The sequence below is a fragment of the Mauremys mutica genome, chromosome 2 (genome assembly GCF_020497125.1).
Source record: "Mauremys mutica isolate MM-2020 ecotype Southern chromosome 2, ASM2049712v1, whole genome shotgun sequence".
In the NCBI taxonomy this organism is placed as follows: Eukaryota; Metazoa; Chordata; order Testudines; family Geoemydidae; genus Mauremys; species Mauremys mutica.
In genome coordinates, this window is record NC_059073.1 from 211,020,000 (window position 1) to 211,031,720 (window position 11,721).

At 43.2% G+C, this 11,721-nt stretch overlaps 1 pseudogene; it reads left to right on the forward strand.

Annotated features, from left to right (window-relative positions):
- Positions 1-5,680: 5,680 nt before the first annotated feature.
- On the forward strand, positions 5,681-8,894 carry LOC123363254 (annotated as a pseudogene).
- The last annotated feature ends 2,827 nt before the right edge of the window (positions 8,895-11,721 follow it).

Below are 11,721 nucleotides of genomic sequence, written 5' to 3' on the forward strand. Positions count from 1 at the left end.
AGGATATCGATTCATGGGACATCCCAGTGCATGTAAACAAACAGTTTACAAAAAAACAGGGGCCACCTCTGCTTAACTCTACAGGGGAATGAAAAGCAAATAGGACTGCTACCTCTGTTGGTTATTTAACTACCTCTTCTAGCACAAGTTAAAAAGAGTACATGAACAGATGTGTCCTGCTACTTTGGGGGTTCCAGTCCTGTAATTTCAAAACAAACAGCATACTTGCCAGAGGTTCCTTCCCCTGCATCAAGGTCCTCCATGCTCAGCTGTAGGGACTGGCTGGATTGTGCAGGACTCAAAAACATGTCCTGGCTCACTGAGCTGCTGGATCCCCCAGTCACCTGTCTCCCATAATCCTGCTCCTCTTCCTTGTCCACATGCTTGCTGTTCACAGTGGTGGCCTGTGATGACACTGGCTCCTCCAAAGTAACCACAGGCCTCTTGGGGGTAGTGTGGGGTCTCTGCTGAGGATGACATGTAGCTCTTTGTGAAAGCAGCATGTCTGCAGCTCCACACAAGAGTGATTGTCGGCCTCTCTTGCCTTCTGGGACGCTTGTCGCAGCTCCTTGGCTTTCATGTGGCACTGCTGCAGGTCTGTCTTGTAGTTCTTCTCCTCCATGCCCTGGGCAATCTGCTCATAGATGTTGATGTTTCTGTGTCCGGATCGGAGCTGTGCCTGCACAGCCTCTTCTCCCCGCAGACCCAGGAGATCCAACACCTCCTGTGTACACCAGGCAGGAGTGTATCTGCAGTGTGGGGCAGGCATGGTCAGCTGGGCAGTTGTTAGCTGTGCTTGAGAGTTGCTAGGTGAGCTAGACAACCAGGAAACGGAATTTCAAAAATTCAGGGGACTTTAAAGGGGACTGGGGAGGGGCAGTTTCATGTGTTCCTGGCCGCTGGCAGCGGAGTTCAAAACAGTGGCCAGAGCGGTCAAGAAGGGGCATTTTGGAACACCTCCTGTCATGCAGTTATAGATCACAATATTTAAAGCAAACATTTACACCACAAACAAGTAATAAGCTAGCTAACTATAGGCTCCCAAGTTGTAGTCATTTTATCCAACATAGCACTCACTTGGGTTAACAAAATCCACTGACATGATCATTTCAGTTTTCAGTTTCCATGTGGCCTTTCTTAAAACAACCAACCACCCAAAAAAGCAAAGACAATTCCAGACAAAAATAACAAAACATTAAAGTGCCAAATTCTCCCTGGTGCAAATTGGCATCGCTCCATTGATTACATCAGCAAAGAATATGGTCCCAAATCCATTAAGTCAAAACAACTTTATTAGAATGCTGTGGTTATGAAAAAAAAATGAAAGTGAGGAAATTCATAATTAAGGTTCTTCAACCAACTGTACTTTGATGCTAATTGTTATTTGTAATATCTATTGTAAATAGTTAATGTTTTCTGATCTATTTTTCATCTAGCTGGGATATATTAATGGAAAAAAGCTGCCTTATTTTGTTGTGGAGTTGGCTTATGTTGTTGGAGTTATTGGAAGTTTACGTAGTCTCACTGGAGTTCATGCCTACACTGCATCTGATAATATCTCTTAAATGTTCTTTTGTGGAGTTTCAAATACTAAAGGATTGTTATTCACTCTGAGAAAATTGTCCGAGGAGTCTCTCAAATGTGCACAGTAATAGTATTCCTCACCACCACCTCACAATAAACAGGAGACTCAGACAAAGTTACAGAAAAGAAAATGTCTAGAGAAAAATTGCTTGGTTCCTACTAGCTGAAGCCTCTGCTATCCGATCCCCATAGCTGTATGCAATTCAGCTGTACTGATTTTATAAAAAGAATTTCTATCAGTGCTTCTTGAGAAAAGGTCATTCAAAATGGACCATTTGTGGGCCTTTATGTTGTGCTGATAACTTCTGTTAGTCACTCAGATCCCTGGTGAGAGGGGGTGTGAGTATTTAGATAGAAAATGTGAAATGATCATGAGGGTTGAATGTTTGTTTTGGGCTTTCTTAAAAATCATGGGCTGCTGGAGATCTGAGCCTCAGCCGCCTCCAGTTACTGGAACCAGAGCTTTTGCTAACCCATAAGTTCCTTTTCTTAGCAACAGGCATAATTACCCATCATGCCCACCGAGGGCCAGGGCAAATGGCAATAATATTGATTTTTCTCTTTCACACACCCCAGTCACAGTTTGGGCCTTGTTCAGAGGCATCCACCTTCACAGCCTTAGAGAAACCATGGGTAGTTTCTTTCCCCTTCCGTGTCCAAAACTCCTGGCCCAGTTGCGGAACTCTGCAAACCCACATTCCATAGGTGCGCAGCCCCTTTTTATGTGTCCTTGTCACCCGTACTGATAATACATGATACCCTGACAGCCAGCTGGATTCACCCTAGGTTCCGCCCTCTTCTTCTCTGCCACCTTTCCAGCCACAGTTCTCTGACTCTCCTCCTCAGAGTCAGTCCCTTGAACTGTGGCCCCTCTTTGCTGGCAATGTCCGCCTCAATGAATTCTTCTGGGAGCTTGACTGCAGCATCTAGGGTGACTGTCTGATGCCTCCTGACCCACCCCTGAGTGTTCTCAGGGATGGGCTGCAGGAGCTGTTCTAAAATCATTGCATCCATAATCTCACCCACCGTCGGAGCATCTGGCCTCAGTCAGCAGGTAGCCTAGTCCATCAGTTTCTGGGCAAATGCCCTGGGCTGTAAATCCCCCATCCCGCCCGCCTGCCAGTCCATCTAGTGGCCCAAAAATTTTTTGCTGATACATTTCAGGGGATAAGCCCACCCGATCTAGGATGGTCACCTTAATCACATCATAATCCTGTGCCTGCTCGTCATTTAGAGCCAGGTCAGTCACCTGAGCATTCCCTGTCAAGTAGGGTGTAGCCATAGGGCCCAGGTTCCCTTCTCCCAATCTGCGCTCATAGCTACTCTTTCAAAAGTGACCAAACGCACATTGGAGTCATCTGCAGGCTCATCTTACAGAGGCCTAGCGCCTCTGCCCAGCTGCTGTTCCCTGCCACAGGATTCATCACACCTCGGAGCATCTGCTGCTGTATATCGGCTTGTAGTGACCAGGGCTGGTTCTCAGTATTCTGTCCCGCACCCAAGTTCAAGGTCACTCAAACCTGATCCTCAACAGTGATCCTCACCTCTGGGCCTGACAGGTGCTCAGCTAATCTGACAATCAGGCCCTAATAGTCTTCCTGACTTCAGCTCCTTGAAATTGTAACCCTAATGAGGCAAAAGGGAAGGAATTCTAGAGCATGCCCCCATAAAAGGAAAAGTGACTCCTCTGCAGGTGAGGTCCTTAACATTTGATCTACACTGATATTATAGTGCAGTGTTTCTCAACAGTTGGTCCGTGGACCAGCGCTAGTCCCTGCAATCTCCTTCAAACAGTTTATGAAGACAGCAGACTGGTCCCTGGTATCAAAAAGTTTGAGAAACACAATACAGTGCACCTCTCTTGACACTTTGACCTGGATTCTCTGGTCTAGTAGGGCCACTTTGTGTAGCCTGATACAAAATGGCCTTAAAATCGCCAGAGAGAGAGCTGGAACAAATCCCCCCTTGTACAGAGGAACTCTTTCAAGTGGATGGAAAACTATCAGAGGAGGGTCTGCTGCCTTCATCAACAGTGTTTCCCCTTCCCCTTCCATTCTTGATATAAGGGCAGGAAAGCGGCATTTGGTTTGGCTGCAGGAGGCATGATGGAGCAGAGCCTCTATTAATCCTGAGCTGTCGTTGATATAACTTACACCAGTGGCAGAAGTTAGAGTTGGCCCCCTGCTGTTCTAACATTCATGCAGGCTGGTTGGCCAAGGATCAGGGAGCTGCAACACCTTCCTTGAGGCTGCCACTCTCCACTGCAAACATAGGTGGGACGTGATGTAGACTCGAGGCCTTTACCTTTATTTGCCAAGATGATACATTGCTGCTCTGTAGTCAGATTGGGTTTAGGAACATGAAGTAACTTCAGGAGATCTTGGAAATTCAGACTCAGATGTGTTTATATTGAACCTCCTCGATGACTGGCAAATCCAGGGGATTACATTATAATAAACAAGCTAGATAGGTCAAACTTGCCTTTAGTTAGGCATCTGCATCATTATTTTGCTATATTTAAATAAAAATGGCCAGGTTTTCAGTGCTGCTGAGCACTCACAACTCTTATTGACTTCCAGAATAGTTAGCAATGCTCATCTCTTTTGAAAAACGGCTACTTTTACTTTGGTACCTAAATACAAACAAGGGTTGGGCACCCACGTATGAAAATTTTGTCCATGCATGTTTTAAAAAAATTCTTGACAAGAATTGGCAACTGCAGATTTAGTGTTTGTTTCTGCCTAAACAAGTGAGAGAGCGAGCGCGTGCATTCAAATTAACACCTTGACTCTGTAGGAACACCACACATACTATAGATGCAAAAGATAATTGCACCCAGCGTGCAGGGATGATAAGCAGAGCTTGTAATTTACAAAATATATTTGTAAAGTTAACTGTTTTTCTCTAGTAAATTAGAAAGGTGCATATTATAGCATGGCACTAGCAAGGCTGCAGTCCTGGGGAAATGTGGTTGTCACCTACTAAGAAAAAAATTCAAATGTTTTTTCTTTTGCACTCATAATTCTAAATTGACTTTGTGTGACATCTCAGGCTGCATGTGTGCAGTCCTCTGTGAGCACGGCTGTCTGCCCTTTCTGAAGAAAACATAGTTTAGAGACAAGGAAATTATAAACAATAGGGTGCTCGGCATGTTCACTATCTCAGTTTTATTGGTGCTTTAATTATGCAGCATGAAGTCAGGCTGGTTCCTTAACCCGCTGAACAGGATGCACAGTGAATGGGAATCCCCGTGAGTACCATTCATTCAGGCTGAGCACTGGGGACAGGATTTGGGCCTGAGTACAGTTATCTAGTTAATCAGACTCTCAAAATTCTTCTGCTCGCTAACATACTATTTGTTGTTCCCCTTCTCATGGAAACACATCACGTCGCTGATACACCAGCCAGGAAAGTCACAAATCCATTGCCTCCCCAATGCTAGCCTGTCTCCCTCTCTGCATCGCGTGTAAAACTGAGTAGGAAACCCTGTGAGAAGTTCTCTCATGGGCTTCCCACTATTTCCTCTTTTCATTTTCATGGAAATGGTTTGGGGAGAGCAGTGCTTAATTTGCAGTGAAAGAGGTGCTGGGGCTCAAACAATTAGGTGCCAGGGTGCAAGCATGTTTTTTACTTTCATAACTGAAAGAGGAAGCCAAGAGATGCTGAGGCTACGAACTGCCAAGCCCAGAAGTGCCAAAGCTCAGCCTTGGCACAAATTAAGCACTGGGGAACAACCTTTCTTGTGGAATTTTGACAATAATAACGGAAAGCAGAGATGCCCACAAAAAATAAATCTAATGAAACCCCAACGTTAGCCAAATATCTTCCAACTTCAAAAAAAGCTTTGATTTGGTTCAGGTGTTGTGTGAGGCTTGAGGGCAAAATGTTTTTACCTGAACAAGTTAGCCTGTCCTCAGGGCCAAATTCTACCCCTTTACAGCCTGTGCAAACCTGTTAACTTGTGTGATGTGTCAGGGCAGAATTGTGCCTAGATTACTAACTAAACAATAGGATTGTTGGGTTGTATTAAATTCTGCGCTCTTGAACAAGTCACCTCATGATGAATTATTCAACTGAGACAAGTCTTCTACTTTTTATGATTATTATTCCAAGTGGGGCTCTACCAGCAGCACATGGATCTTTCAAGATCTTTGGGTCAGTGTTTTTTCCAGTCTTTTACTGTGTGTTCGTGTTCGGCTTGGTGAAAAGCAGCTTGGTCATCTGTGTTCTGGTATCAAGTATCAGAGGGGTAGCTGTGTTAGTCTGGTTCTGTAGAAGCAGTGTTGGTGTCACTAGGCCTAAGTAAACCAAAGTTGTGACTTTGGGCCTGAAGTGAACCAAAGTTCTTACATGCTGTGAACTTTAACCAACCTGCATGCTAACAGCCTAAAAGCAAAATGTGTAACTGTCAGCAATCTCAGCTTGCAGATGCAGGAGGAGGGGGAGAGAGGGGGAGAAGGCTTCATGTGCCTAAGCTGACAAGGCCAACAGATAAACATGCGGATGAGAACTTTTCTAACACGCTGAAATGTAATGCCTAATGTAGCTGCTGTTGGGAAGGGAGGGGTGAGGGGGAAAACCGAACAAAAGGCTTACACAAGCAAGGGGGGTATAAATGCTGGGACCCCGCCTGCGCGGGGTGTGCAGGATTTGAGATTGTTATGTCTCCCTGGCACCTTATTTGGGCTCAAATAAACGTGGTTTTTGCTTCTCCACCCTGGGTGTGTCAATTAGTGCTACGCACACCGGGCAACGAACCACTGCTGTTGCTCCGCCTCAGGCTCCTTGAGCCGGCAACAGCAGCAAAGAATCCTGTGGCACCTTATAGACTAACAGACGTTTTGCAGCATGAGCTTTCGTGGGTGAATACCCACTTCTTCGGATGTGTTCTGGTAGTTTGCAAGAAATTGACCAGCCTGAGTGATGTCTATTTGCTGAACCTCACCATCACTGGCCTGCTTTATGTTTTCTCCCCGCCCTTCCTGGCTCATTATGCTTCAGGCCAATGGACTTTTGGAAACACAATATGTAAATTAATATGTGGAATTTACTACATTGGCTTCTTTAGCACCATATTCTTCATAACACAGGTACTTAGCCATCGTCCATGCTGTGTACGCTCTGAAAGTTCGCACAACCCTGCTCAGCATTGTTATAAGCCTCGATGTTTGCGACCATTTTAGCTTCAGTACCAAATATTTTATTTATCCAAGAATTTAATGAAGATGGCATTATGAAATGTGCTTATTACTGTCTGTTACAGCTGCCTCCCTGCTGCATTCCTTTTTTGTTTTCCTCTCTGTGTGGCCGCCCCTCCCGGCCATGGGACTAGCAAGAGTCCTAGCCTGGCCCTGCTCAGTGGAATGGCCTTTGCAGACTAACCGGAGCCATTGCTCTGCTCAGGTGGGGGTGGGCCCCTGCCTCCTTTGTTCAGACCTGGGCTCGGTGTAGGGGGCGCTGCCCAAGAATGCAAGACCTTATATGGCCACATAGCTGAGCATGTAAGTCATGCCTGTGACTTAGAACTAGCCCGGACACGTCTGTGCACACCTGAAGACTTTTCCCTGCTTTCTCTCCTCCCCTCTAAGAAGGGGAACCAATCAAAGTTACTGGCGGGAAACTGCCTAAGTCTGCCTATATAACCAGACATTTTCTAAGCAGACCTCGGAGAAGGTCCTTGCTTTGCCACCTGGTCTGATCAGCTAGGGGTCTTTGGGAGGCCCTCTCCCCGCTCTCGTTTGTTTTTGAGCGTACCCCCGTTTTTAAACTCCCCTCCCACGAACAACGAATTTTGCCTGGAGATCTCCTGATTATTGTGAGCGAATTGAGTCCTCTCTGCGTCCTCTGATGCTGCTGCTGTGCCTGCTTCTGCCTTTGCTACTGTCCTGGGGATTGGTAAGAACTCCCTCTTGCAGACCTCCCCTGTTCTAGCTGCTGGTTTTTCTTTCCCCAACAGACAGACCCAAGTTAACTCCTTGGTCTGCATCTGTAATCTGTTTCTGGTTCTGCAGCTCCTTTGCTGCTAGAAATAACCCTGTGCCTCCCTGGATTCTATCCTGGGCAGCCCACTTGCAGTTGCTCCACTGCTGCAGCCACACCCTTGGAGAACCACCCCTAGTATAAGGTGCACTCATTAAGTTAAGTTAGGTTTAGTATTATACTCTGTAAGTTAGGCTTAGAGAGTTGTTGCATTGTGTTTTGTTACTTGCTAATTTGTGTAGTTTTGGTTAAGCTAGATCATAGATAAGATTTTGCTGTGTTTTGTATAATTGTGGTTGTCTGTCTTCCCACTGCAAACCCCCCCCCCCCGCCTTGAGCTTCTCTGTGTCCCTCTGACTCCTTACAGTCTCTCTGTTCTCTGTGTCTCTCTAAGTTTAAATCTCCCTCTGCTCCACCATGTGCTTCTCTTCCCCCATCCCAATCTAGCATAAAACCCCATTGGTTACCTTTTTCTCTCTGATACACCACACATTCTACATTTACCCCACTGTGACACATTTTTACCTAAAATTGTTTGTTATTTAACATATTTTTCCATAACTGTTAGTTGGTTATATGCTGCTGTGACACACCTTTTTACATAGAAATTGTTAGCTACCTGTTGCTTTTATACTTCAGTGTTAATTGTTTACCAACTGTATTGTATCCCACTATTGAAACCCCCTATACTGTTCACCAAAAGAAACCCCTCCCCAATTGTCTACCTTAACAAACCCCATACCCCTCACTATTGAATTTTCCCTGTTTTTGCATTTTCTTAATAAAGTTTATTTTGCACCCCACCCATGTGGTAATTGCTCCCCAAGATCCCATATACCTGTATAATAGGACCATTGGAAACTTTTAACCAATTTTGAAGTCAATATATTGGGCTTCTTGATCCCATTTGGTACTCTCATTTTCTGCTACTCTCACGTCTTGTAAAACCTGCAGAGATGCATGAACCGAAGCAAGCATAAAGCTGGTTTTTGTTGTTCTAGTTGTGTCTTTCCTCTTCTGGGCACCTTTCAACATTTCACTTTTTCTGGCTTCTTTGTAAAGCCTGCACATCCTAGATGACTGCGAGACGAGCAAAAACCTAGACCTGTCCTTGCAGGTGACTGAAACCATCTCCTTCATCCACTGCTGCCTGAACCCAGTGATCTACGCTTTTGTGGGTGAAAAGTTCAAGAAATACCTTCATGAAATATTCAGAAAACATGCATGATTCTTGACTTGCAAAGACCACAATGTCTTTCAGAGTCACTATAAGCACCTCTTCCATGAGCACCCAGTCCTCGCGTTCTTCTGTTATTGACCCTGTCCTGTAAAATAGAGTGGGCCAAATACAACCATTCAGGGGTGCATTTGATGTGATATAATATCAGTGACTTTGAAAGAAAATACTCCAGGCAGCTCAGTAAATACATTACTTCACATTGTAGTTGGGAGGACTTAGCTTTCAATTAAAGTTCTCAGTTATCATAGTAGTGACGCTGATATAAAGCTTAGGCAATGTTATAATTTCAGTGTCCTTAAATTTATTAATTTGAGCTTCATATATATAATACACTTCCTTAAAAGGAAGGCTGTTATCAACATTATTATTTTTAATCCTACAGCTCACTCAAGTCCTCGGGGACCTATGGACCTGTAACTATCAATTGAATTTATTATCTAGGTTTTGTAATGCAGTAAAATTCCAGTTATCCAAATTCCCTTTATCCAAAAATCCTAACTACCCTAAACTACAGTGTGTCCATCCTGTGGTCTTATGTTAGTTCATCACACACTTAACTGCTCAGTTTGCCTCTTTGAACCTGTAAGCACTAATCAACAGCTTTGTATTTGTATAGCAGTTCTCAATAAAGTTTTTTTTTTACTTTTTTTAATAAAGTACAAAGTATTAAGCTAACATCAGCATTACTCCCTCTGTTCCCTGTATTTCTATATTAGTGAAACTGCACCTCAGAATAGCACTTTCATTAATCCATATACCTGGTTGGTCAGAAGTTTCAGATGTTTCCCAAACCACAGATATTTAACACTAATGTATGTAGTCATTGATGGTTTTAAAAAAAAAAAAGTTTCCTGAAGTATCCTGCTTTTTTCCAGTTGAGTTAAATAGCCCCTCTTCTTAAATATGTATTTGATGTTGTATACTTGCTACAAACACTAGGGTAATGCAAGTATGCCTACTCCTAAGAATCTTTTTTACTTATTAATAGTTTAATTTACATAATTGAGGCAACTTGTATAAGTAAAGGGTTTCAAGAAATTGCTCTAAATAAGATGACGAGGAGGAGCATATCTAAGGGTATGTCTACACAGCAACAAAAAAAATCCATGGCTGGCTCATGCTAGCTGACTAGGACTCGCAAGGCTCAGGCTACCGGGCTGTATACATTTCTAGGCTTGGGCTGCAGCCCAAGCTGTGGGACCCTCCCCCCGCCTCTTAGAGCCCAAGCTCCAGCCAGAGCCTGGAAGTCTACACAGCAATAAAACAGCCCTACAGCCCCAGCTCTGCGAGTCTGAGTTGGATAGCATGGGCCAGCTGCAAGTGTCTATTGCTGTGTGGACATATCCTAAGGCTCTAAAGCCTTAAATATGGTACATATGGCTGGTAGAATCAGCATTTCAATGGCATACTGAACAGTCAATATACACTGCATATCAGTGATACTAAACCTTTAAAAAAGGTAGGGCCACTTTATTTATGTTTCTTTTTTGGTTCATCTCTGTCATCTCCTCTACTGTCTTTCTATTCTCTTTCCTTTCCCAGCCTCAGAGAGAGACTCAAACATTTTAACATTTGGGTTTTTTCTTCAGCATCAAGTTATCTAGTTCCTTTACAATTTTTATGTGAATTGCAACAAATGCAAACAGAGAATAAAAATAAAATAAATACAGATAATAACGTTTAAAAAGTGAAGTTCAATATGATAATATACTACTGCTATGCCTCCCCTTTTTAAAAAAGATAAGTGACCAAATTTGAACACATTTCCTTATGAGAATATGCCATTATATAATGTAATGGCTTTATAATTATCTCAGCTTCTTAATACTAATATATTTTGGTATAAAACTTACTGACTGTGCAAAATTCAGGATAACCAAACACGTTGTGGGCCTGGGTGCCATGGGAACAGATTAAATTTAAACTGGGTAAAGATAAAGCAATGTATATTAACAAATAACCTGTGGAATAAGTGGGTACCTGGTCTGAGCCAATACAGTAAATCCTATGCAACATAGGAAGAATCTTCCTCCTGCCTTCCAATGTTATGAACAGCACCCCCCTTTTAGCACTTTATCCAAAATCCACTGAAAGCAATGGAAAGACTCCCATGGACTTGAAGAGCAGCAGGCTTATTTTGCCTTAGAAATAGAGTGGTTGGGCCCATTATTCTCTTCAGATACATGATGTGCATCACCACACACTTGAGATTACTGGACATATTATTGGTAACATTCAAATAACTCTGTCACACTGCTGCTAGTAGAACAGACTCCCCAGGCTAACACTTAGGACTAAGTTGTTGTAAGAGATTTGTTGGATGTTAGGGTAGATTTTATGGTGGAGTTTTAAGAAATAGTACAGGGAAAGAGAAAATGCCCTCTAGAGAACTGGAAAAGAAGCCAGTGATTTCTCAACATAAAACTTTTTGTACTGGTTGACTTTATTTATAAATGAAAACAAATAGAAGATCCTAAACTGGGTTTTCTCAAAGATCCTGTAAAAAAGTGCTCTCTAAAAAATGGGACTATTTGTTGAAAAAAACATGCCATTGTTGAAAATAGCTGTTAAAATGCAGTAATAAAGCTGGTTAGTTAAAAGGAACATCCTAAGAATTTTGCTATAATTTAGATGGTGACTATTTAAACTTTATTATCTGTATTTATTTTATTTTTATTCACTGAATAGGGTGGGACAGATAGCTTAGTGGTTTGAGCATTGGCCTGAGTTCAATCCTTAAGGGGGCCACTTAGGGATCTGGGGCAAAAATCAGTACTTGGTCCTGCTAGTGAAGGCAGGGGGCTGGACTCAATGACCTTTCAAGGTCCCTTCCAGTTCTAGGAGATTGGTATCTCCTATTATTATATTATGTATTTTGTTCAATTCAAAAGGCAGCGAGTCTTCCGTTGATCAGTCAG